This window comes from Salvelinus alpinus, chromosome 11, assembly GCF_045679555.1.
Source record: "Salvelinus alpinus chromosome 11, SLU_Salpinus.1, whole genome shotgun sequence".
NCBI lineage: Eukaryota > Metazoa > Chordata > Actinopteri > Salmoniformes > Salmonidae > Salvelinus > Salvelinus alpinus.
Window position 1 is genome coordinate 14,318,731 of NC_092096.1, and position 26,225 is coordinate 14,344,955.

The following is a 26,225-nucleotide window of genomic DNA, read 5'->3' on the forward strand; positions in this document are numbered from 1 at the left end:
GTTAGTTAGCTGATTTATCCCGTTTTTATGGAGGTGATTTCATTACAGGTATAGATAGCTAAGTAATAGTTTTCAATGAGCTATATAAGTAAAACTAGCTAGCGTGTATTTTGGTTAGCTTGTTAGCCAGCTATGTTAGCTCTGCTTAGCGAACAGCTAACGGTACAATGTTCACTGATCCAACAATTGCGAGTCGCATCAAACATCCACAAATATCTGAGCTAAACATTTGGTTATGGTCGCTTATCATGAGGATTTTGTTGTGTTCAGCTAACGTTACCGTATCAATAAAATTGTATTCTAACCTACTAACGTTACCTCTTGTGGTGTTTGTGTTATGGTTTTGTCTAATTTAGTTCTAGTGCTTCTAGTTAGCCGACTTTGCTACTCCATACAACCGAAGAGTTCATTCATCCAACTTTATCTAGCCAGTGAATTAACTACTTCTTTCAAGTTGCCCAGTTAGCTATCGAGCGGAACGTAATCAAACTTCAGCTGAAACTCATCGCGGTCCATTGAATGGTTGCCAGTTACGCCTGGCTAGTTGCATGAGTTGCTAGCCAAAGTAGCCTATTGGTACTTTGAGAACACAGTAGCTAAGGCAACTTCCAAGCCACGTAGTTAGCTACTCAACACACACAATACCTAAACGGTAATATCATGATTTCCCCATCCCGTCAGTTCATTCAGTAGTCTCTACGATCAGACTACAAAGCATTAGCCTATGTTGTCCTTGGTCTGGAGAGAAATTACTTTTCAGGAGTAGCTACATCCTGTGCTATTACATGATGGTGTAGCTAAAGGAATAAGACTCATGACTGTCTGTTTTCAAAGGTCTGTTACAAGGTCTACCAGCTATGTATCTGCATTGACACTCAGGGAAAGGTATTGTTTTGGTTGCAGGTTGTGATTTGGAGGTCTTGACTGAAGTGAAATGGCTATTAGAAAGAATATACCTACTCTAAATTAGCAAACATTTCTTCAGCCCAACTCAGTGTTTTTGTCCAGGACTTCCAGCTGTGGATTTAATGCCTTTAGGCCCCATTCTGTTTTAGATTTTCCAGTGAACACCACTCTATTTGTTATGAGGTTGGGTTGGTTGAGTCAGTCAGTGAATCTGTAATTTAGCAAACTGAAGACTGACAGCAATCAGAAGGGTGATTGATGTGAAGTTGACACAGTCCCTGACCTCAGGTGACGCTGTCTCATTTCCTCAGTGTTTTCGGTAATGACAAAATAATCATTGTTTTGAGATGGGGTCAAATGAAATTATTCATGCCTAAAAGGATTCAATAATGTATGTTTTTTTGTAATGCCGTTTTAGGTCTTTGTTTCTCTGAGCTACTGCTTTTTCCATCATTGCGCCTTTGGAAGATCGTGACCAGAATGTACTTTTTTAATAAATCAAGTATTTTTTTTTGTTTGTTTCCTTAATCAATTCATCCTTCTCTAAAGTAGGCTGTTTGTTGTTCTGCTTGGCCTGTCCGCTTTACTGTTTATTTTGATTGGCGTGTGGTGTGAGGAGTGTGGCTTAATCTCTTTTAATCCAGAACATTTGTTGTGACCCACTGCTGGTAATAGCCTACATTTAACAGTGCACTAACAGTCCCCAACATTTGTCATTAGTGTAGCCCCAGATTTGCTGCTGTTGAGTGCACACAGCACAGAGAGAAGCTCAAGCATATCTGATCGTGGGTGTGTGGGTGAGATGCACGAAAGCTCTTTGTCTGCAAGCTGCTGCCCTGTGTCTGTGTGCCCTGGCTTCCCTGTGTCTGTGTGTGTGTGCCCTGGCTTCTCTGTGTCTGTGTGTGTGTGCCCTGGCTTCCCTGTGTCTGTGCGCGTGCCCTGGCTTCCCTGTGTCTGTGTGTGCGTGCCCTGGCTTCCCTGTGTCTGTGTGTGCGTGCCCTGGCTTCCCTGTGTCTGTATGTGCGTGCCCTGGCTTCCCTGTGTCTGTGTGTGCGTGCCCTGGCTTCCCTGTGTCTGTGTGTGTGCGTGCCCTGGCTTCCCTGTGTCTGTGTGTGTGCGTGCCCTGGCTTCCATGTGTCTGTGTGTGTGCGTGCCCTGGCTTCCCTGTGTCTGTGTGTGTGCGTGCCCTGGCTTCCCTGTGTCTGTGTGTGTGCGTGCCCTGGCTTCCCTGTGTCTGTGTGTGTGCGTGCCCTGGCTTCCCTGTGTCTGTGTGTGTGCGTGCCCTGGCTTCCCTGTGTCTGTGTGTGTGCGTGCCCTGGCTTCCCTGTGTCTGTGTGTGTGCGTGCCCTGGCTTCCCTGTGTCTGTGTGTGTGCGTGCCCTGGCTTCCCTGTGTCTGTGTGTGTGCGTGCCCTGGCTTCCCTGTGTCTGTGTGTGTGCGTGCCCTGGCTTCCCTGTGTCTGTGTGTGTGCGTGCCCTGGCTTCCCTGTGTCTGTGTGTGTGCGTGCCCTGGCTTTCATGTGTCTGTGTGTGTGCGTGCCCTGGCTTCCCTGTGTCTGTGTGTGTGCGTGCCCTGGCTTCCCTGTGTCTGTGTGTGTGCGTGCCCTGGCTTCCCTGTGTCTGTGTGTGTGCGTGCCCTGGCTTCCCTGTGTCTGTGTGTGTGCGTGCCCTGGCTTCCCTGTGTGTGTGTGTGCGTGCCCTGGCTTCCCTGTGTCTGTGTGTGTGCGTGCCCTGGCTTCCCTGTGTCTGTGTGTGCGTGCCCTGGCTTCCCTGTGTCTCTGTGTGTGTGCGTGCCCTGGCTTCCCTGTGTCTCTGTGTGTGTGCGTGCCCTGGCTTCCCTGTGTCTGTGTGTGTGCGTGCCCTGGCTTCCCTGTGTCTGTGTGTGTGCGTGCCCTGGCTTCCCTGTGTCTGTGTGTGCGTGCCCTGGCTTCCCTGTGTCTCTGTGTGTGTGCGTGCCCTGGCTTCCCTGTGTCTCTGTGTGTGTGCGTGCCCTGGCTTCCCTGTGTCTGTGTGTGTGCGTGCCCTGGCTTCCCTGTGTCTGTGTGTGTGCGTGCCCTGGCTTCCCTGTGTGTGCGTGCCCTGGCGTCCCTGGCTGTGTAGTGTACAAAGGCTGTGGAAGCAGAGGGGTCAGCAGCCACATATGGTTGTTGTTCTGTCTTCAGCAACTCTAGTTCAGATGGAGTTGGATCATACCTGTGTTTCTATTAAAACACAAGCTAGTCTACAGCCCTTGTCGTCATTGCTGCTGCCAAAGAACATGCAGCACCGAGGAGAGATCCAATGGGTCTTCAAGTGTCCACATTCAAGGCAAATGTACGGATACTGTAAACAGATAAGCTGCACATCTGATGTGGAAGCAAGGCAGATGTTCACATATTTTGTAAGTATAAACAGCCTCTAAGCTGTAGCCAAGGTCTATGGGTTTGTGATGGAGCCTCAGCCTAGCATCATACCTGGCTCAGTAGTTAAAACAGTTGCTAGACCACATCAATGTGAACTGCTTCAGAGGAGTCGAACCAAAGAGCTGTGCACGCAGGCAGGAACCACAGAGCAGGTGTGCCAGGCCCAGGCTGTTTGATCTGCCCTAACAGACAGACGGTGTGATTGGGATCTCTTTAGTGAATCAGTGATGCGTATTAAGAATAAAGTTGCACATATTGGCCAAAATCCCCCCTGGAAACGCTGGAAGTAGGATAACCCGTGTTTAGTGGTGGTACTGCTGTGGGGTGGTGGTGGGGGCGGCGGTACTGCTGTGGGGTGGTGGTGGGGGCGGCGGTGCTGCTGTGGGGGTGGTGGGGGCGGCGGTGCTTAAGTGGGGTGGTGGGGGCGGCGGTGCTGCTGTGGGGTGGTGGGGGCGGCGGTGCTGCTGTGGGGTGGTGGGGGCGGCGGTGCTGCTGTGGTGGTGGGGGCGGCGGTGCTGCTGTGGGGTGGTGGGGGCGGCGGTGCTGCTGTGGGGTGGTGGGGGCGGCGGTGCTGCTGTGGGGTGGTGGGGGCGGCGGTGCTGCTGTGGGGTGGTGGGGGCGGCGGTGCTGCTGTGGGGTGGTGGGGGGCGGCGGTACTGCTGTGGGGTGGTGGTGGGGGCGGCGGTACTGCTGTGGGGTGGTGGTGGGGGCGGCGGTACTGCTGTGGGGTGGTGGGGGCGGCGGTACTGCTGTGGGGTGGTGGTGGAGGATTAAGCTTATTTGTTTAGATATACAGTGCATTCAGAAAGTATTCAGACCCTTGGACTTTTTCCACATTTTTGTTACGTTACAGCCTTATTCTAAAATGTATACAGTACCAGTCAAAAGTTTGGACACACCTACTCATTCCAGGATCTTTCTTTAATTTTTTCAATTTTCTACATTGTAGAATAATAGTGAAGACATCAAAACTATGAAATAACACATGGAATCATGTAGTAACTAAAAAACTGTTAAACAAATCAACATATATTTGAGATTCTTCAAAGTAGCCACCCGTTGCCTTGATGACAGCTTTGCACACACTTGGCATTCTCTTAACTAGCTTCATGAGGTAGTCACCTGGTATACATTTCAATTAACAGGTGTACCTTGTTAAAAGTTAATTTGTGGAATTTCTTGACTTAATGTGTTTGTGCCAATCAGTTGTTGTGACAAGGTAGGTGGGGTATACAGAAGATAGCCCTATTTGGTTAAATAGCCCTTAGACAGCCTGGCGACGTGTTGGGTCATTGTCCTGTTTAAATCTCAACTTTGGACTCATCAGACCAAAGGACAGATTTCCACTGGTCTAATGTCCCTCGTGTTTCTTGGCCCAAGCTAGTCTCTTCTTATTATTCGTGTCCTTTAGTAGTGTTTTTTTTGCAGCAATCGACCCTGGAGGCCTGATTCACGCTGTCTCCTCTGAACACTTGATTTTGAGATGTGTTCTCTTTGCTTATTTGAGCTGTTCTTTAACCAAGAAGGAGAGTGATGGAGTGCTGCATCAGATGACCTGGCCTCCACAATTACCCAACGTCAACCCAATTGAGATGGTTTGGGTTGAGTTGGACTGCAGAGTGAAGGGACAGCTTAACACTGCAGCGTACAGTGACATTCTAGACGATTCTGTGCTTCCAACTTTGTGGCAACAGTTTGGGGAAGGCTCTTTCCTGTTTCAGCATGACAATGCCCCCGTGTACAAAGCGAGGTCCATAGAGAAATGCTTTGTCGTGATCGATGTGGAAGAACTTGACTGGCCTGCACAGAGCCCTGACCTCAACCCCATCGGACACCTTTAGGATGAATTGGAACGCTGACTCAGTCAGGCCTAATCGCCCAACATCAGTGCCTGACCTCACTAATGCTCTTGTGGCTGAGTGGAACCAAGTCCCCCACAGCAATGTTCCAAGATCTAGTGGAAAGCCTTCCCAGAAGAGTGGAGGCTGTTATAGCAGCAATGTTCCAACATCCAGTGGAAAGCCTTCCCAGAAGAGTGTAGGCTGTTAAAGCAGCAATGTTCCAGCATCTAGTGGAAAGCCTTCCCAGAAGAGTGGAGGCTGTTATAGCAGCAATGTTCCAACATCGAGTGGAAAGCCTTCCCAGAAGAGTGGAGGCTGTTAAAGCAGCAATGTTCCAACATCTAGTGGAAAGCCTTCCCAGAAGAGTGGAGGCTGTTGAAGCAGCAATGTTCCAACATCTAGTGGAAAGCCTTCCCAGAAGAGTGGAGGCTGTTGAAGCAGCAATGTTCCAACATCTAGTGGAAAGCCTTCCCAGAAGAGTGGAGGCTGTTAAAGCAGCAATGTTCCAACATCTAGTGGAAAGCCTTCCCAGAAGAGTGGAGGCTGTTGAAGCAGCAATGTTCCAACATCTAGTGGAAAGCCTTCCCAGAAGAGTGGAGGCTGTTGAAGCAGCAATGTTCCAACATCTAGTGGAAAGCCTTCCCAGAAGAGTGGAGGCTGTTAAAGCAGCAATGTTCCAACATCTAGTGGAAAGCCTTCCCAGAAGAGTGGAGGCTGTTGAAGCAGCAATGTTCCAACATCTAGTGGAAAGCCTTCCCAGAAGAGTGGAGGCTGTTGAAGCAGCAATGTTCCAACATCTAGTGGAAAGCCTTCCCAGAAGAGTGGAGGCTGTTGAAGCAGCAATGTTCCAACATCTAGTGGAAAGCCTTCCCAGAAGAGTGGAGGCTGTTGAAGCAGCAATGTTCCAACATCTAGTGGAAAGCCTTCCCAGAAGAGTGGAGGCTGTTAAAGCAGCAATGTTCCAACATCGAGTGGAAAGCCTTCCCAGAAGAGTGGAGGCTGTTATAGCAGCAATGTTCCAACATCGAGTGGAAAGCCTTCCCAGAAGAGTGGAGGCTGTTACAGCAGCAATGTTCCAACATCTAGTGGAAAGCCTTCCCAGAAGAGTGGAGGCTGTTAAAGCAGCAATGTTCCAACATCTAGTGGAAAGCCTTCCCAGAAGAGTGGAGGCTGTTAAAGCAGCAATGTTCCAACATCTAGTGGAAAGCCTTCCCAGAAGAGTGGAGGCTGTTAAAGCAGCAATGTTCCAACATCTAGTGGAAAGCCTTCCCAGAAGAGTGGAGGCTGTTATAGCAGCAATGTTCCAACATCTAGTGGAAAGCCTTCCCAGAAGAGTGGAGGCTGTTATAGCAGCAATGTTCCAACATCTAGTGGAAAGCCTTCCCAGAAGAGTGGAGGTTGTTATAGCAGCAATGTTCCAACATCTAGTGGAAAGCCTTCCCAGAAGAGTGGAGGCTGTTAAAGCAGCAATGTTCCAACATCTAGTGGAAAGCCTTCCCAGAAGAGTGGAGGCTGTTATAGCAGCAATGTTCCAACATCTAGTGGAAAGCCTTCCCAGAAGAGTGGAGGCTGTTATAGCAGCAATGTTCCAACATCTAGTGGAAAGCCTTCCCAGAAGAGTGGAGGCTGTTATAGCAGCAATGTTCCAACATCTAGTGGAAAGCCTTCCCAGAAGAGTGGAGGTTGTTATAGCAGCAATGTTCCAACATCTAGTGGAAAGCCTTCCCAGAAGAGTGGAGGTTGTTATAGCAGCAATGTTCCAGCATCTAGTGGAAAGCCTTCCCAGAAGAGTGGAGGTTGTTATAGCAGCAATGTTCCAACATCTAGTGGAAAGCCTTCCCAGAAGAGTGGAGGCTGTTGAAGCAGCAATGTTCCAACATCTAGTGTGAAAGCCTTCCCAGAAGAGTGGAGGCTGTTAAAGCAGCAATGTTCCAACATCTAGTGGAAAGCCTTCCCAGAAGAGTGGAGGCTGTTGAAGCAGCAATGTTCCAACATCTAGTGGAAAGCCTTCCCAGAAGAGTGGAGGCTGTTGAAGCAGCAATGTTCCAACATCTAGTGGAAAGCCTTCCCAGAAGAGTGGAGGCTGTTGAAGCAGCAATGTTCCAACATCTAGTGGAAAGCCTTCCCAGAAGAGTGGAGGCTGTTGAAGCAGCAATGTTCCAACATCTAGTGGAAAGCCTTCCCAGAAGAGTGGAGGCTGTTATAGCAGCAATGTTCCAACATCTAGTGGAAAGCCTTCCCAGAAGAGTGGAGGCTGTTAAAGCAGCAATGTTCCAACATCTAGTGGAAAGCCTTCCCAGAAGAGTGGAGGCTGTTAAAGCAGCAATGTTCCAACATCTAGTGGAAAGCCTTCCCAGAAGAGTGGAGGCTGTTGAAGCAGCAATGTTCCAACATCTAGTGGAAAGCCTTCCCAGAAGAGTGGAGGCTGTTAAAGCAGCAATGTTCCAACATCTAGTGGAAAGCCTTCCCAGAAGAGTGGAGGCTGTTAAAGCAGCAATGTTCCAACATCTAGTGGAAAGCCTTCCCAGAAGAGTGGAGGCTGTTGAAGCAGCAATGTTCCAACATCTAGTGGAAAGCCTTCCCAGAAGAGTGGAGGCTGTTAAAGCAGCAATGTTCCATCATCTAGTGGAAAGCCTTCCCAGAAGAGTGGAGGCTGTTGAAGCAGCAATGTTCCAACATCTAGTGGAAAGCCTTCCCAGAAGAGTGGAGGCTGTTATAGCAGCAATGTTCCAACATCTAGTGGAAAGCCTTCCCAGAAGAGTGGAGGCTGTTATAGCAGCAATGTTCCAACATCTAGTGGAAAGCCTTCCCAGAAGAGTGGAGGCTGTTATAGCAGCAATGTTCCAACATCTAGTGGAAAGCCTTCCCAGAAGAGTGGAGGCTGTTATAGCAGCAATGTTCCAACATCTAGTGGAAAGCCTTCCCAGAAGAGTGGAGGCTGTTAAAGCAGCAATGTTCCAACATCTAGTGGAAAGCCTTCCCAGAAGAGTGGAGGCTGTTAAAGCAGCAATGTTCCAACATCTAGTGGAAAGCCTTCCCAGAAGAGTGGAGGCTGTTGAAGCAGCAATGTTCCAACATCTAGTGGAAAGCCTTCCCAGAAGAGTGGAGGCTGTTGAAGCAGCAATGTTCCAACATCTAGTGGAAAGCCTTCCCAGAAGAGTGGAGGCTGTTGAAGCAGCAATGTTCCAACATCTAGTGGAAAGCCTTCCCAGAAGAGTGGAGGCTGTTGAAGCAGCAATGTTCCAACATCTAGTGGAAAGCCTTCCCAGAAGAGTGGAGGCTGTTGAAGCAGCAATGTTCCAACATCTAGTGGAAAGCCTTCCCAGAAGAGTGGAGGCTGTTGAAGCAGCAATGTTCCAACATCTAGTGGAAAGCCTTCCCAGAAGAGTGGAGGCTGTTAAAGCAGCAATGTTCCAACATCTAGTGGAAAGCCTTCCCAGAAGAGTGGAGGGTGTTAAAGCAGCAATGTTCCAACATCTAGTGGAAAGCCTTCCCAGAAGAGTGGAGGCTGTTAAAGCAGCAATGTTCCAACATCTAGTGGAAAGCCTTCCCAGAAGAGTGGAGGCTGTTATAGCAGCAATGTTCCAACATCTAGTGGAAAGCCTTCCCAGAAGAGTGGAGGCTGTTAAAGCAGCAATGTTCCAACATCTAGTGGAAAGCCTTCCCAGAAGAGTGGAGGGTGTTAAAGCAGCAATGTTCCAACATCTAGTGGAAAGCCTTCCCAGAAGAGTGGAGGCTGTTAAAGCAGCAATGTTCCAACATCTAGTGGAAAGCCTTCCCAGAAGAGTGGAGGCTGTTAAAGCAGCAATGTTCCAACATCTAGTGGAAAGCCTTCCCAGAAGAGTGGAGGCTGTTAAAGCAGCAATGTTCCAACATCTAGTGGAAAGCCTTCCCAGAAGAGTGGAGGCTGTTGAAGCAGCAATGTTCCAACATCTAGTGGAAAGCCTTCCCAGAAGAGTGGAGGCTGTTATAGCAGCAATGTTCCAACATCTAGTGGAAAGCCTTCCCAGAAGAGTGGAGGCTGTTGAAGCAGCAATGTTCCAACATCTAGTGGAAAGCCTTCCCAGAAGAGTGGAGGCTGTTGAAGCAGCGACGGGAATGAGATGTTCGACTTGCAGGTGAACAAAAGTATGTGGACATGTGTTTCTTCATGGACCTCTTGGGGCTGGATGTAAAAATATATTACCAGGAAATATTAAGTCACATGACTCCTAATCAACATCAACCAGGAAGGAACAATACAACTGAATACTGTAGTATAGCTTGTTGCAGCAGCATCACCTCTGTGCAGTGCCATAAACAAGGGCTGTACACCACCATTGTTAGTGTGTCAATCAACCGGCGGTGCGTGTCTTGAGCTGCCTCCCTGGCAGGAGCTGTGCTTCAGTGAGCCCTGAACGAAGGCCTCCTGTCACACAGCCAAACGGGTCCATTTAACCAGACCCTGTATATAGGTGTCATAGTCATAGCAGGACAGAGCAGAGCAGAGCAGGGCAGGACAGAGCAGAGCAGGGCAGGACAGAGCAGAGCAGAGCAGGGCAGGACAGAGCAGAGCAGGACAGCAGGGCAGGACAGAGCAGAGCAGGACAGAGCAGAGCAGGACAGAGCAGAGCAGGACAGGACAGAGCAGGACAGGACAGAGCAGAGCAGAGCAGAGCAGGACAGAGCAGAGCAGAGCAGAGCAGAGCAGGACAGAGCAGAGCAGAGCAGGACAGAGCAGAGCAGAGCAGGGCAGGGCAGGACAGAGCAGAGCAGGGCAGGGCAGGGCAGGACAGAGCAGAGCAGAGCAGGGAAGGACAGAACAGAGCAGGACAGGACAGAGCAGCCTAAAGGAAGGTGTCCTCTACACTAGTGTGGAGTAGATGATGGGGGACAGATAAGACACTCTGGTGTAAAGTAGTCTTCAGGTTGTCCTCCTTTCTCTAGTGGAATAGAAAACAGTTCATACTGCTCTCGCACCAGATTCACCACACCAGTTCATACTGCTCTCGCACCAGATTCACCACTCCAGTTCATACTGCTCTCGCACCAGATTCACCACTACAGTTCATACTGCTCTCGCACCAGATTCACCACACCAGTTCATACTGCTCTCGCACCAGATTCACCACTCCAGTTCATACTGCTCTCGCACCAGATTCACCACTCCAGTTCATACTGCTCTCGCACCAGATTCACCACTCCAGTTCATACTGCGCTCGCACCAGATTCACCACTCCAGTTCATACTGCGCTCGCACCAGATTCACCACTCCAGTTCATACTGCTCTCGCACCAGATTCACCACTCCAGTTCATACTGCTCTCGCACCAGATTCACCACTCCTGTGTGTTGCCAACAGAACTAGAATGTAGGGTTGTCAGGATACCACTATCGCCATCCTCAGAGGAAATAAAACATGAAGTGGACTCTGTTTCCCGAGGAAAACAGTCCTTATGTTGAAAGGGGAGACCTAGTCAGTGGTACCTGAAGGTGAATGCCTTCAACCAAAATGTGTCTTCCTCATTTAACCCTCTGAATCAGAGAGGTGGGGGGGTGGGGGGGGGGGTCTGCCTTAATCCACATCATCGCTGCCTGGGGAACAGTTGTTGTTGGGGGTAACTGCTCAACGACAGAACGGCAGATTTGTCCACCTTGCCGGCTCGAGGATTCGAACCAGCGACCTTTCTGTTACTGGCCCAATGCTTTTAACCGCTAGGCTACCTGCCTCCCCGTGACTAGCACCCTTTATGGTGTCACCCAGAATCACCTTGGTTTTCTTAACCGCTAGGCTACCTGCCTCCCCGTGACTAGCACCCTTTATGGTGTCACCCAGAATCACCTTGGTTTTCTTAACCTCTAGGCTACCTGCCTCCCCGTGACTAGCACCCTTTATGGTGTCACCCAGAATCACCTTGGTTTTCTTAACCTCTAGGCTACCTGCCTCCCCGTGACTAGCACCCTTTATGGTGTCACCCAGAATCACCTTGGTTTTCTTAACCGCTAGGCTACCTGCCTCCCCGTGACTAGCACCCTTTATGGTGTCACCCAGAATCACCTTGGTTTTCTTAACCGCTAGGCTACCTGCCTCCCCGTGACCAGCACCCTTTATGGTGTCACCCAGAATCACCTTGGTTTTCTTAACCGCTAGGCTACCTGCCTCCCCGTGACCAGCACCCTTTATGGTGTCACCCAGAATCACCTTGGTTTTCTTAACCGCTAGGCGACCTGCCTCCCCGTGACCAGCACCCTTTATGGTGTCACCCAGAATCACCTTGGTTTTCTTAACCGCTAGGCTACCTGCCTCCCCGTGACCAGCACCCTTTATGGTGTCACCCAGAATCACCTTGGTTTTCTGCTTGGGGTTATTTCTCCCGTGGAAGATCAGGCATCGCTGTGTCACGGTGCTGGTACTCGTTACAACCCTACTAGAATGAGATGCTATTTCTTTGGTGTAGTGGCCTATGCATGTCACGAATGTTCAATTCCAATGATAATAACTGACAATCAAAAGCTTTGACCAATCCCCGAGATCTGATCATGGGTTTAATAATAATTAGTTACATACTTCCACACACAGTGGGTATCCTACGCACATACTTCCACACAAACAGTGGGTATCCGACGCACATACTTCCACACACAGTGGGTATCCGACGCACATACTTCCACACACAGTAGGTATCCGACGCACATACTTCCACACACAGTAGGTATCCTACGCACATACTTCCACACCAACAGTAGGTATCCGACGCACATACTTCCACACACAGTAGGTATCCGACGCACATACTTCCACACACAGTGGGTATCCTACGCACATACTTCCACACCAACAGTAGGTATCCGACGCACATACTTCCACACCAACAGTGGGTATCCTACGCACATACTTCCACACCAACAGTAGGTGAGTTTTATCTCCATAGTTCCCACCACTGTATCACTGCCCAGCCGACAGTTCCATTCCCCTGAGATGAGGGAAACCTTGTAGTACTCCCTGTGCTCTCATCGGTTCCTCAGAGGCCTAGCCAGGTCGGTCCAAACACAGGTTTAATTGTTCTTCTGTATTTTCCTAGGCACCCACATACAAGTTCAAATCCTAAGCTACGCCTTGCTCAGTCTGTGTTTCCACTATACAGATACATTGTTTAACCTAATTCCCACTCAAACTACACACATGAGATTATCATTTTATGATTCAAATCAATTTCATACAGTTATAAGGTTTCAGAGTGGAATTATTTTATCATTATTGTTCAACATATACATTTTTTTTTATCAATGCATCACTTTGTTCTTCTGTTTCCATCTCTTGACAATAGAGATGACCACTCTACAGGCCTTCCCTGTCGTAACTACTCTCTCTAAACCCCTCTGGAAGTCCCTGACTACACTACAGACCTTCCCTGTCTTAACTACTCTCTAAAACCCCTCTGGAAGTCTCTGACCACACTACAGACCTTCCCTGTCTTAACTACTCTCTAAAACCCCTCTGGAAGTCTCTGACCACACTACAGACCTTCCCTGTCTTAACTACTCTCTAAAACCCCTCTGGAAGTCTCTGACCACACTACAGACCTTCCCTGTCTTAACTACTCTCTCTAAAACCCCTCTGGAAGTCTCTGACCACACTACAGACCTTCCCTGTCTTAACTACTCTCTAAAACCCCTCTGGAAGTCTCTGACCACACTACAGACCTTCCCTGTCTTAACTACTCTCTAAAACCCCTCTGGAAGTCTCTGAAGACTTGATGAATACTCCCATGGTGGTTTATCTGTTGCCAGAAGGCAGTTTGCCCAGAAGACTCCTTTCTAGCCTGGCCAGCGTTGTTACAGAGGTGGGATATCTGACCACGCAGTGTGAAGACTGTCTCATTAGTTATTAATGAAGGGGTTTCATGTGTTGGCCTCTAGTGCAGGGGTAGTTATCTTCCCGTAAGGAGGGCCTGGGACTTGATCTAGCCTGTTTTCACTTGTAGAGCAGCTCAGGCAGGTCAGACATATTCTGTGTCACAAATGGTTCCCTATAAAGTGCACTAGTTTCTTTCCCGGAGTCCTATGGGCTTGGTGTAAACTAGTTGGCTAGGGAATAGGGGCTGTTCCCAGGAAGACAGGCTGAGGTTAGGTGACTGCTCTGTCCTCCCCACTTCACCGTGTTACAGCTGTTACTTACACCTCTCCTCCACTCTGCTCTGTCCTCCCCACTTACATGGTCCTGACCTAGTCTGTCTTCATTCTGTCTCTCTGGGATGGGACTGCTTCTGCCCCCCCCCCCCCCCCCCACCGTGTTACAGCTGTTACTTACACCTCTCCTCCACTCTGCTCTGCTGGGCCCCTGTAGCTGGGCCCCTGTAGCAGGGCCCCTGTGGTCTCCTGACTGACCCAGATTCTAACATCTGTCCACAAACAATCATAACAAAAACACAGTCATGAATGTGGCACCTCTGAGCTGTCAGGTCAGTTGTTACAGCTACTGACTGTCCTTGACTATAACAATATTAGTTATGTTTGGGTACCAGGCTACTTCTGTTGAGCTTGTGTACAGTAGGTTGATTTCCATATTGGGTACCAGGGTCCTTGTTGAGCTTGTGTACAGTAGGTTAATTTCCATATGTTGAGCTGTAGGCTGTCCTTACAATCCAGTTGGCTGCATTGTTGAAGTGACCACGCTCTCTTTTACTCTCTCTCCTCTTTTCCTCCCTCACTCTCATTTCCTCCCTCACTCTCATTTCTTCCCTCACTCTCATTTCCTCCCTCACTCTCATTTCTTCCCTCACTCTCATTTCCTCCCTCACTCTCATTTCCTCCCTCACTCTCATTTCCTCCCTCACTCTCATTTCCTCCCTCACTCTCATTTCCTCCCTCACTCTCATTTCCTCCCTCACTCTCATTTCCTCCCTCACTCTCATTTCCTCCCTCACTCTCATTTCCTCCCTCACTCTCATTTCCTCCCTCACTCTCATTTCCTCTCTCTCTCTCATTTCCTCTCTCTCTCTCATATCCTCTCTCTCTCTCATATCCTCTCTCTCTCTCATATCCTCCCTCACTCTCATTTCCTCACTCTCATTTCCCCCCCTCTGTTTCTCACTCATTTCCTCTCTCTCACTTCCTCTCTCTCTCTCTCTCTCTCATTTCCTCTCTCTCTCTCATTTCCTCACTCTCATTTCCCCTCTCTGTTTCTCTGTCTCTGTGTGTGTAATCGGTAGTTCCCCAGAGAAGGACAGAGTGGGCCAGATTTCCTCCCCTATAACCAGTGTGTCTGTCTTCATCCTAACAACCCTTATGTTATGACCATGTCATTCTGTAGGCTGAATGTGTTCAGTCTCTTTGGTCCTTTTTTGGTTTTAACACTCTAGTGTTGTTGTTCTGCAAGCAGCATGAATGGAAAGGGTGACAGACTGGGTTGTCATAGGTAGGGCCAGTCAGTCTATAGGGATACGTGTTCTGCAAGCAGCATGAATGGAAAGGGAGACAGACTGGGTTGTCATAGGTAGGGCCAGTCTGTCTATAGGGATACGTGTTCTGCAACCAGCATGAATGGAAAGGGAGACAGACTGGCCCTACCTATGACACACCAGTCAGTCTATAGGGATACGTGTTCTGCAACCAGCATGAATGGAAAGGGAGACAGACTGGCCCTACCTATGACACACCAGTCAGTCTATAGGGATACGTGTTCTGCAACCAGCATGAATGGAAAGGGTGACAGACTGGCCCTACCTATGACACACCAGTCAGTCTATAGGGATACGTGTTCTGCAAGCAGCATGAATGGAAAGGGTGACAGACTGGCCCTACCTATGACACACCAGTCAGTCTATAGGGATACGTGTTCTGCAACCAGCATGAATGGAAAGGGTGACAGACTGGCCCTACCTATGACACACCAGTCAGTCTATAGGGATACGTGTTCTGCAACCAGCATGAATGGAAAGGGTGACAGACTGGCCCTACCTATGACACACCAGTCAGTCTATAGGGATACGTGTTCTGCAACCAGCATGAATGGAAAGGGTGACAGACTGGGTTGTCCTAGGTAGGGCCAGTCTGTCTATAGGGATACGTGTTCTGCAAGCAGCATGAATGGAAAGGGTGACAGACTGGGTTGTCCTAGGTAGGGCCAGTCTGTCTATAGGGATACGTGTTCTGCAAGCAGCATGAATGGAAAGGGTGACAGACTGGGTTGTCCTAGGTAGGGCCAGTCTGTCTATAGGGATATGTGGTGTTGGACACCTAGGAGAGCCTTGAGTTCCAGTATTGCACATTCTCACTGCTGGAGGTCTGTCATGTTGGGAAACAATTGTGTGACTGAAGAGCCCACCTGGTATGAGTTCTGCCCAAGGCAGGGCTGTACTACAAACACCTAGGTGTCTGGTTAGACTGTAAACTCTCCTTCCAGACTCACATCAAACATCTCATACAGCAGTATGTACCATGGCAGTGCTGTATTTGTGGCTCCAGTGGAGCAGGGCGCTGCCTGGCTACAGCAGTATGTACCATGGGTAGCAGCACAGATGGCCTGTACTTCATGCTACTGTGGGCACATATGCCGCCTCGTTTCCCCGTCTTGACGATATGCCGCCTCGTTTCCCCCGTCTTGACGATATGCCGCCTCGTTTCCCCCGTCTTGACGACAAGCCGCCTCGTTTCCCCTGTCTTGACGATAAGCCGCCTCGTTTCCCCCGTCTTGACGATAAGCCGCCTCGTTTCCCCCGTCTTGACGACAAGCCGCCTCGTTTCCCCCGTCTTGACGACAAGCCGCCTCGTTTCCCCCGTCTTGACGACAAGCCGCCTCGTTTCCCCCGTCTTGACGACAAGCCGCCTCGTTTCCCCCGTCTTGACGACAAGCCGCCTCGTTTCCCCCGTCTTGACGACAAGCCGCCTCGTTTCCCCCGTCTTGAGGTTTTTAATTTATTTCTGTCCAGATCAAAATGTACTAAGGAAATGATGTCATTAACATGATGTAACTAGGCTGGCTACTGCGTTGTCTTCTCTTTGTGTCTAATCCTTCTGTTCTGATCTCATATCCATCTGAGGAACAGCAGAGGAACAAGTTGGGCTAGCCCATTTAGTCAGGGAAAACACATGAGAAATGGGTCACATTTAGTATTCACTGCAGTACAGATGCTGATTGGCTAGCTTCTCACAGAATCTCTTTAATCTGCTTCCTTAGCTGATACGCCGGCTGTGTCCCAAAATGCACCCTATTCCGTACGTAGTGCACTACTTTTAACCAGAGCCCACAAGCCCTGGTCTAAAGTAGTGCACTATACAGGGTGTAGGTTGCCATTTGGGATGTTAAGTAGACTTACTGTGGATGGGTTTGGACAGGATGCTACACAGCTCGGTCTGTCTTGTCAAGAAGTTATGGCGCCCGTCCAAGGCCTTGCAGAATTTGGAACGTGATAAACTATGCCAATGATCTCTGATCTCTCTCTCTGAGGAAGTCGCTATGTTTCCCAGTAATCTAGCCCTGAAAGAGCAGGGTTTGATGAGAGGAAGTCGATATGTTTCCCAGTGATCTAGCCCTGAAAGAGCAGGGTTTGATGAGAGGAAGTCGCCATGTTTCCCAGTGATCTAGCCCTGAAAGAGCAGGGTTTGATGAGAGGAAGTCGCCATGTTTCCCAGTGATCTAGCCCTGAAAGAGCAGGGTTTGATGAGAGGAAGTCGATATGTTTCCCAGTGATCTAGCCCTGAAAGAGCAGTGTTTGATGAGAGGAAGTCACTATGTTTCTCAGTGATCTAGCCCTGAAAGAGCAGGGTTTGATGAGAGGAAGTCACTATGTCTCCCAGTGATCTAGCCCTGAAAGAGCAGGGTTTGATGAGAGGAAGTCGATATGTCTCCCAGTGATCTAGCCCTGAAAGAGCAGGGTTTGATGAGAGGAAGTCGCTATGTTTCCCAGTGATCTAGCCCTGAAAGAGCAGGGTTTGATGAGAGGAAGTCACTATGTCTCCCAGTGATCTAGCCCTGAAAGAGCAGGGTTTGATGAGAGGAAGTCGCTATGTCTCCCAGTGATCTAGCCCTGAAAGAGCAGGGTTTGATGAGAGGAAGTCGCTATGTTTCCCAGTGATCTAGCCCTGAAAGAGCAGGGTTTGATGAGAGGAAGTCGCTATGTATCCCAGTGATCTAGCCCTGAAAGAGCAGTGTTTGATGAGAGGAAGTCGCCATGTCTCCCAGTGATCTAGCCCTGAAAGAGCAGGGTTTGATGAGAGGAAGTCGCTATGTCTCCCAGTGATCTAGCCCTGAAAGAGCAGTGTTTGATGAGAGGAAGTCGCCATGTCTCCCAGTGATCATGCCCTGAAAGAGCAGGGTTTGATGAGAGGAGTCTCTCACTACGAGAGAAGTTGGAGCTGAATACAAGCAGCCTCCAAATCCACCCTCTGTTCCACCAAGGGTTGATGAATGGACACTGTTGGTTAACTGAGATTTCTTTAGTCCAGCAGTCTCCTGTTTGGAGTTTATTTTTCACGTCCTCTGCATCAATTATGCTTTTTACACATGTTACGGTGTTGGAGTTAGTTATAACCAAGTTATTAATGTGGTTATGACAGGCTATAGGTCAGTCCCTATTGGTCACATGCATGCGATGCTGACATGTGTCACGTAAAGAGAGCAAGGTTTGAGGGAATAGGGAATGTGTATCCTAAACAAATGAGGGATTTCTGTCACAAAGCTTTTCAGTCAGGGGAAAAACAAGTAAGAAACTAGAAATGTCTTACGTTGCAGCTTCAGCACCACGGACAGCGCCGTTAACACTGTTGCTGTGGTCGCTGCAGAAGGAGAAGGAGACATGTGCCCGGCCCAAATCAATTTCCATCAGGCCTCCTCTGGAGTCATTTGTGTTCCATAAAACAGTGCTCTTAAAGCAGCAGACCAGCTCAGTGCCTGCGGATTGGCTTGCGTTTGTTTGGCCCCCTAAGTTTTCTGAACAAATAAAAATCAACCACGTTGTTTATTTTTATTTTTATTTTCATTGTTGGAATATAAGACTGTAAAAACACCAAGTGATTTTAATTTGGGAAATCTGTTCCCAAGTATTCCCAGGCATGATAGAGAGACACGTAAACAAGGTTTGAAATGATAGTTTTAGTCATATTATCTGATTGTTCTTCTTGTGGTCAATGTCCAGTCTACAAATGATTTGTAATTATGTTCCTGACCGTCCGTTCAAGAAAAGATCTTCCCGTTGAATATCCCTTCAATAAGGTGTTGTTTTTATATATGGAAAATACATGCTTAAAAAATTTGACCAGTTGAAAGAACAGACGACTGGTGCCCCTCAGATCCAGATCTGTCTGATTCCAGTGGGAGGACAAGACATTTCTTTTGTCTCCCAGTATAGCCTGCTCTAGTGTTCTACTCTTGTCAGAGAGCCAGACTGTAGTGTATTGGCTGTGAGTGGGTCCTGGTCCACTTCTGATTCCTGACACTTAATCAGTAAGTGCTTCTGGCGTCCATCTTGATTTATCTCCAGCTAAATGGTGGGACATCAGTCTTTCTGTCAGGACTGGAGGTGAGGTGTTGGTATTATTCTGTTCCCTCCTCCACTGCCCTTCCTCTCCTCCACTGCCTTTCCTTTCCTCTCCTCTCCCGCCTTTCCTCTCCTCTCCCGCCTTTCCTCTCCTCTCCCGCCTTTCCTCTCCTCTCCTCTCCCGCCTCTCCTCTCCTCTCCCGCCTCTCCTCTCCCGCCTCTCCTCTCCCGCCTCTCCTCTCCCGCCTCTCCTCTCCCGCCTCTCCTCTCCCGCCTCTCCTCTCCCGCCTCTCCTCTCCCGCCTCTCCTCTCCTCTCCCGCCTTTCCTCTCCTCTCCCGCCTTTCCTCTCCTCTCCCGCCTTTCCTCTCCTCTCCCGCCTTTCCTCTCCTCTCCCGCCTTTCCTCTCCTCTCCCGCCTTTCCTCTCCTCTCCCGCCTTTCCTCTCCTCTCCCGCCTTTCCTCTCCCGCCTTTCCTCTCCTCTCCCGCCTTTCCTCTCCCGCCTTTCCTCTCCCGCCTTTCCTCTCCTCTCCCGCCTTTCCTCTCCTCTCCCGCCTTTCCTCTCCTCTCCCGCCGTTCCTCTCCTCTCCCGCCGTTCCTCTCCTCTCCCGCCGTTCCTCTCCTCTCCCGCCGTTCCTCTCCTCTCCCGCCGTTCCTCTCCTCTCCCGCCGTTCCTCTCCTCTCCCGCCTTTCCTCTCCTCTCCCGCCTTTCCTCTCCTCTCCCGCCGTTCCTCTCCTCTCCCGCCGTTCCTCCCCTCTCCCGCCGTTCCTCCACTGCCCTTTCCTCTCGTCTCCTCCACTGCCTTTCTGGCCTGGCTGGAACATATCTGTCTGGAACTCCAATGTGTTTAGGAACGTCTGTCCAGAGGTCAGTTTATTGTCGTCTGCACAAAGTCCTAGTCCCTACCATACTATTCTAGCAAAATATACTACTGCTGGATTGCTGTTAATGGCTCCCTGTCATTTAAATAAAAAAAAAAAATACTTGTGTTTTAAAAGTAGACTAAAGTCGGTCTACACTACATGATTTAGCTGTCCCAGACAAGTCTTTGAGGTGGGAGACAAACCCCCCATGTTTCCTACTCGGGGTCGCGCGGCGTCATTAGGCTTGGGACGACATACCGTTTAATACCGGGGTATGTTGAAATACCCATGGTTTGATTTTCAATACTGATATAATAATACTATTTTGCAGCTGAGGTCATGTGCTGCTCCAACAATGAGGTTAAGTAGAACTAAGATATCTGATGTTTTGAATATATTCTATCCACCTCAGGGCTCCAGCTATGCATTTGGTTTGCTAACTTGCTAAGTGGCAAGATCAAACTTCTTGGTTACAGCAGAGATATTCAACCCCCCCTGGATCAAGATCCCTGTTGCCATGTTCGGTTGATCTCCCAGTGCAGGCTAAGTGCAGGACGCGTGGTGGGAGCTAATAAGGGGGACTTTGACTGGCTTGATCCGTGAGACACATTTGACAGAAGTACAGATGGTAACAAAATTGGAGTACCGGAGCGTTTTTCATGTTCTAGTATTGAGTTTCAGTATACCGTCCAACACTAGTGTGAAGCACATATGTGTCCGTGTCAGGTAGAGGAAGTCAGAGTGGTGCTCCTCAGGTGGTGTCTCTGCTGCTGGCAGTGCTGTGTGTAGTACACTGTCCACTGATAGGAACTGTTCCTGGCAGGAGTGGTAGTCCTGAGGCGTGTCCGGCTCTGGAGTTCAGGCAGGCAGGGAGCCAGCCAGGCAGGGAGCCAGCCAGGCAGGCAGGGAGCCAGTCAGCCAGGCAGGGAGCCAGTCAGCCAGGCAGGGAGCCAGTCAGCCAGGCAGGGAGCCAGTCAGCCAGGCAGGGAGCCAGTCAGCCAGGCAGGGAGCCAGTCAGCCAGGCAGGGAGCCAGTCAGCCAGGCAGGGAGCCAGTCAGCCAGGCAGGGAGCCAGTCAGCCAGGCAGGGAGCCAGCCAGGCAGGCAGCCAGGCAGGCAGGGAGCCAGTCAGCCAGGGAGCCAGTCAGTCAGTCAGGCAGGGAGCCAGTCAGTCAGTCAGGCAGGGAGGTGTTGCAGGGAGACAGACAGTCAGGCAGGGAGGGGAGGAGGGAGGTGGGCGCCGAGGCGGGCAGGAAGTCAGTCAGGCAGGGAGGGAGGGAGCCAGTCAAGGAGGGAGGGAGGGAGGGAGCCAGTCAAGGAGGGAGGGAGGGAGGGAGCCAGTCAAGGAGGGAGGGAGGGAGGGAGGGAGCCAGTCAAGGAGGGAGGGAGGGAGCCAGTCAAGGAGGGAGGGAGGGAGGGAGCCAGTCAAGGAGGGAGGGAGGGAGGGAGCCAGTCAAGGAGGGAGGGAGGGAGGGAGCCAGTCAAGGAGGGAGGGAGGGAGGGAGCCAGTCAAGGAGGGAGGGAGGGAGGGAGCCAGTCAAGGAGGGAGGGAGGGAGCCAGTCAAGGAGGGAGGGAGCCAGTCAAGGAGGGAGGGTAGGAGTCAGGCAGGGAGGGAAGGAGTCAGGCAGGGAGGGAAGGAGTCAGGCAGGGAGGGAAGGAGGGAGGTGGGTGTCGAGGCGGGCAGGGAGTCCCAGCTGCTCTGAGGAAGATGCCCACTTCACACACTGACTCCCAGGTGCCCGTCTCTCTCACCGGGACCAGACTCGTATGTATAGATGGGACATGTTTAAACTTGCAGATGGCGGTTTTGAACGAGGCAGAAGAAGAACAGATGTATGAAAAATAGGTGACACTGTTATTACAGTATTATTGGCTCAGCCGATCAGTTGTGTTTAGTTAGATGCTGTCAGGCCGTGTTATTACAGTATTATTGTCTCAGCCGATCAGTTGTGTTTAGTTAGATGCTGTCAGACCATGTTAGGTGTATTTCATAACCTATAGAGTTCTCTAAACAGGACTCCTACTTTCTGAACGGATACACAGCAGTCCGGCTATAAGAGACCTTATGTTAGTTTCATAACTGGACTGCTCCGTGTCGGAAGCATCCGGAGACATCAGCCACATTCATCTGCCACATCCATCTGCCTGACTCTGGCCACATCCATCTGCCTGACTCTGGCCACATCCATCTGCCTGACTCTGGCCACATCCATCTGCCTGACTCTGGCCACATCCATCTGCCTGACTCTGGCCACATCCATCTGCCTGACTCTGGCCACATTGTGGACGTTGCGCTCAGTGCTCTCTGAATCTACCAACTTCAGTCTGATGTTCTCCTCAACCCTCTCCCTTAACAGCCAGAACCAAACTGTTAAGACAATCAATCTAAAGCCGTGAACTCTTCTCGTGGGCAGGCAGATTACATCCTTTCACGTCTATACAAAAAGCCTCTTCCCTCTCACTTCATCCGTGCTGCCTTCATCAGTAGTACCAGTAGGGTTATCAAATGGTACTCGTCTATATAATAGTGTGAGGTGTTCCCAGGCTTGTAATTGGCTGTTGTGTGAAACACAGGCACCATGCAGGAAGGAAGGCAGAGAGGTTTCCTGCTGGGTTTGTTGTTGACCTGGATAACCTGCTGAACAGAACTGATGGTTGGTAGCAGGCAGGCAGCGCCATAGAGTTGGATTCACTAGAATGGACATTCAACTCAATAGGTGGGTGATGGTGGATTGACATGCAATCCTCCCTTATCAATCTACACACAATACCCCATAATGACAAAGCAAAAACAAATGTTTGCATATTTTTTAATTTAATTTTTAATTGTTTTATATCTACAGAAATGTACCTAATTTTTCAGACCCTTTACTCAGTAATTTGTTGAAGCACCTTTGGCAGCGATTGCAGCCTCAAGTCTTCTTGGGTATGACGCTACAAGCTTGGCACACCTGTATTTGGGGAGTTTCTCCCATTCTTCTCTGCAGATCCTCTCAAGCTCTGTCAGGTTGGATGGGGAGTGTCGCTACACAGCTATTTTCAGGTCTCTCCAGAGATGTTCGATCAGGTTCAAGTCCGGGATCTGTCTGGGCCACTCAAGGACATTGAGACTTGTCCCAAAGCCTCTCCTGTGCTGTCTTGGCTGTGTGCTTGGGGTCATTGTCCTGTTGGAAGGTGAACCTTCACCCCAGTCTGAGGTCCTGCGTGCTTTGGAGCAGGTTTTCATCAAGGATCTCTCTGTACTTTGTGCTGTTGCCTCGATCAGTTACAGAGTTAGTAGTTTGGCCTAGCCTCATCCCTTTCAGTTAGTTAGCCTCATCCCTTTCAGTTAGTTAGCCTCATCCCTTTCAGTTAGTTAGCCTCATCCCTTTCAGTTAGTTAGCCTCATCCCTTTCAGTTAGTTAGCCTCATCCCTTTCAGTTAGTTAGCCTCATCCCTTTCAGTTAGTTAGCCTCATCCCTTTCAGTTAGTTAGCCTCATCCCTTTCAGTTAGTTAGCCTCATCCCTTTCAGTTAGTTAGCCTCATCCCTTTCAGTTAGTTAGCCTCATCCCTTTCAGTTAGTTAGCCTCATCCCTTTCAGTTAGTTAGCCTCATCCCTTTCAGTTAGTTAGCCTCATCCCTTTCAGTTAGTTAGCCTCATCCCTTTCAGTTAGTTAGCCTCATCCCTTTCAGTTAGTTAGCCTCATCCCTTTCAGTTAGTTAGCCTCATCCCTTTCAGTTAGTTAGCCTCATCCCTTTCAGTTAGTTAGCCTCATCCCTTTCAGTTAGTTAGCCTCATCCCTTTCAGTTAGTTAGCCTCATCCCTTTCAGTTAGTTAGCCTAGCCAACGGTCTTGGGCCTGAACTGTAAAAAGGGTCAGAGATGTCTAGTTTGTGCTACAAGACTAGATGGAGAATTTCTGCTTCACAAAGGGACATGTAGAAACCATCATTTCAGAAGTAGGCTACAATATGAAGGGATCTGGGAACTCAAAGATACTGCGTCCCGGCCTGCTGTTCAGCTGGTGGTTTTCATGGCCAGATAGTTATTAAAGAAACACTTAAATATCACTACTCAGAGAAGCTCTTACATAAAGATAAGGATAGTGATGTTGCACCGAACACTGTTTATCTGCTAAAGGTAATACTATTAGATGAGCTGTGTGTGTGTGAGGGTTGATACTCTGTGCTTTCATGATAGAGTAGCCTCTTCCACAGGAGCCATGTGTTTTTAGGGAGATAAGTCAACCTGACCTCACTGAAGCTGGCTGCTCCAGTAGGTCAGGTCAGCTGTTGTCAACAAACCAGCTAATCCAACTCCTGTGATCAATGACTTCCACTGCTCAGCTATGTGACCAACCAGGACCTCGAGTCCACCCTTACCCCTGGCTCCTATTGGCAAGGACTTTGACAGGGAGGAGGGGCTTATGGCCAGCTCCAGACTGTGATTGGCTATCACCACTCGTTGTCAGTCACTCCATGTTGTCCTAAACCAGTGGTCACCAACCTTTTATGAGTCCTGATCACTTTCCCAGTCAACAAGCAAGCCAAGATCTACCGCTCAGTACTTGTTAATGTACCATTAACCTCTGCAGGGGGAGTGGATGTAGGGAGAAGAGCTTGGTATGTTTTCTAACAGTGTTGAATAAAAACAGTGACCGTGCTGAATAAAGTTGGACATGAACTCCCTCATTAAAAACAGCAGCTCTTTGCTGTATTCTTTGACAGTCTCTCTCTGGTCATGGTTTTAAAAGGTATGACATCTCACGTAGGCTAGTATCAGACTTTGCTGTGGCCGGGGCCGTGGAAGCTGTAGGCATGGTGATTTCAGCTGTCCGATTGGCCAGTGCAGCGGGCCCACTTGACTTAGCCACAGATCTCCCAGTCCGCCGGGTAGGTGGAGTTTGTATTTTTAAACAAATGAAATGGTTGAAAATGGGAACTTTGCCTATCTGGTGCTCAGGGCTTCTGAATCGAGTGCACCCACCGCCAACAGGGCTTCTGAATCGAGTGCACCCACCGCCAACAGGGCTTCTGGATCGAGTGCACCCACCGCCAACAGGGCTTCTGGATCGAGTGCACCCACCGCCAACAGGGCTTCTGGATCGAGTGCACCCACCGCCAACAGGGCTTCTGGATCGAGTGCACCCACCGCCAACAGGGCTTCTGGATCGAGTGCACCCACCGCCAACAGGGCTTCTGGATCGAGTGCACCCACCGCCAACAGGGCTTCTGGATCGAGTGCACCCACCGCCAACAGGGCTTCTGGATCGAGTGCACCCACCGCCAACAGGGCTTCTGAATCGAGTGCACCCACCGCCAACAGGGCTTCTGAATCGAGTGCACCCACCGCCAACAGGGCTTCTGAATCGAGTGCACCCACCGCCAACAGGGCTTCTGGATCGAGTGCACTCACCGCCAACAGGGCAACACAAATAACAATAATAAATGTAGCTCAAGCCTTTATCGTTGTCTTTTCTCCATAAATGTTTGGTGATCGACTAGGAATGCCTTGTGGATAGCGACCAGTTGGTGACCTGTGTCCTAAACCCTTTCCTCCTTTCCTCCCTCTACAGGTGACTAACAGCATGTTTAGTGCTACCAGAAAGAGGTTTGTAGAGGGGGTGGAGAGTGACTACCCCGATGACACTATGTATTATGGCCAGTCATCCATGTTCCCACATCCGTCAGACAAAGACGTAAGTGATGCTCCCAGCATGTTACAACCTTTGACCTCATCCCCCCCCCCCCTATTGTCAGGTGGCTGTTTGGTCAGTTGTCACTCAGTCAGTAAAACCCATAGAGGGTCAACTACTTGTCTCTGTGGGTCTGGGTTGATGTGGGGGTGAACGGCCGCTCCAGCTGCTCAGTTTATGGCTTCATTGCAGTCATGTAAGTTTGTTTCTGTTGCTATGGCATTATTTTCCAAGCTGATCTTTTGCCGTTTCTGCTTTGCCTCCGTAGCTGTGCGTGGTTAGGTTAGATATGTGTCTGGTCGTGTGGTTAATAGGGAAGTGGACATGACTCATTCACTCTTAGTTACAGTTAATACAGATGAGTCGCATGGTGACGTTACTACATCTAGATGTGGAACATCCTAACAGTGGTGTCTACGAGATGAACACTCACCTGAATCCTGGGCCTGCTATGTGACTGACCACGTGAGAAGGCTTAAATCTAACCTGGTCTATCTAGACAGGATGGAATCTAACCTGGACTATCTAGACAGGATATCTATAGAGAAGGATGATATCTAACCTGGGCTATCTAGACAGGATATCTATCTATAGAGAAGGCTTAAATCTAACCAGGTATATCTAGACAGGGTGACATCTAACCTGGACTATCTAGACAGGATATCTATATATAGAGAAGGCTTAAATCTAACCTGGTCTATCTAGACAGGATGACATCTAACCTGGACTATCTAGACAGGATATCTATATATAGAGAAGGCTTAACTCTAACCTGGTCTATCTAGACATGATATCTATATATAGAGAAGGCTTAAATCTAACCTGGTCTATCTAGACAGGATGACATCTAACCTGGACTATCTAGACAGGATATCTATATATAGAGAAGGCTTAACTCTAACCTGGTCTATCTAGACATGATATCTATATATAGAGAAGGCTTAAATCTAACCAGGTCTGTCTAGACAGGATATCCATAGAGAAGGATGACATCTAACCAGGTCTATCTAGACAGGATATCCACAGAGAAGGATGATATCTAACCAGGTCTATCTAGACAGGATATCCATAGAGAAGGATGATATC

At 49.4% G+C, this 26,225-nt stretch overlaps 1 protein-coding gene across 3 annotated transcripts in view; it reads right to left on the reverse strand.

The window, feature by feature from the left end:
- Positions 1 to 26,225, reverse strand: part of LOC139533610 (CCR4-NOT transcription complex subunit 2-like) — a 91,292-nt gene that overhangs the window by 64,412 nt on the left and 655 nt on the right. The gene's annotated exons all lie outside the window — the stretch shown is intronic.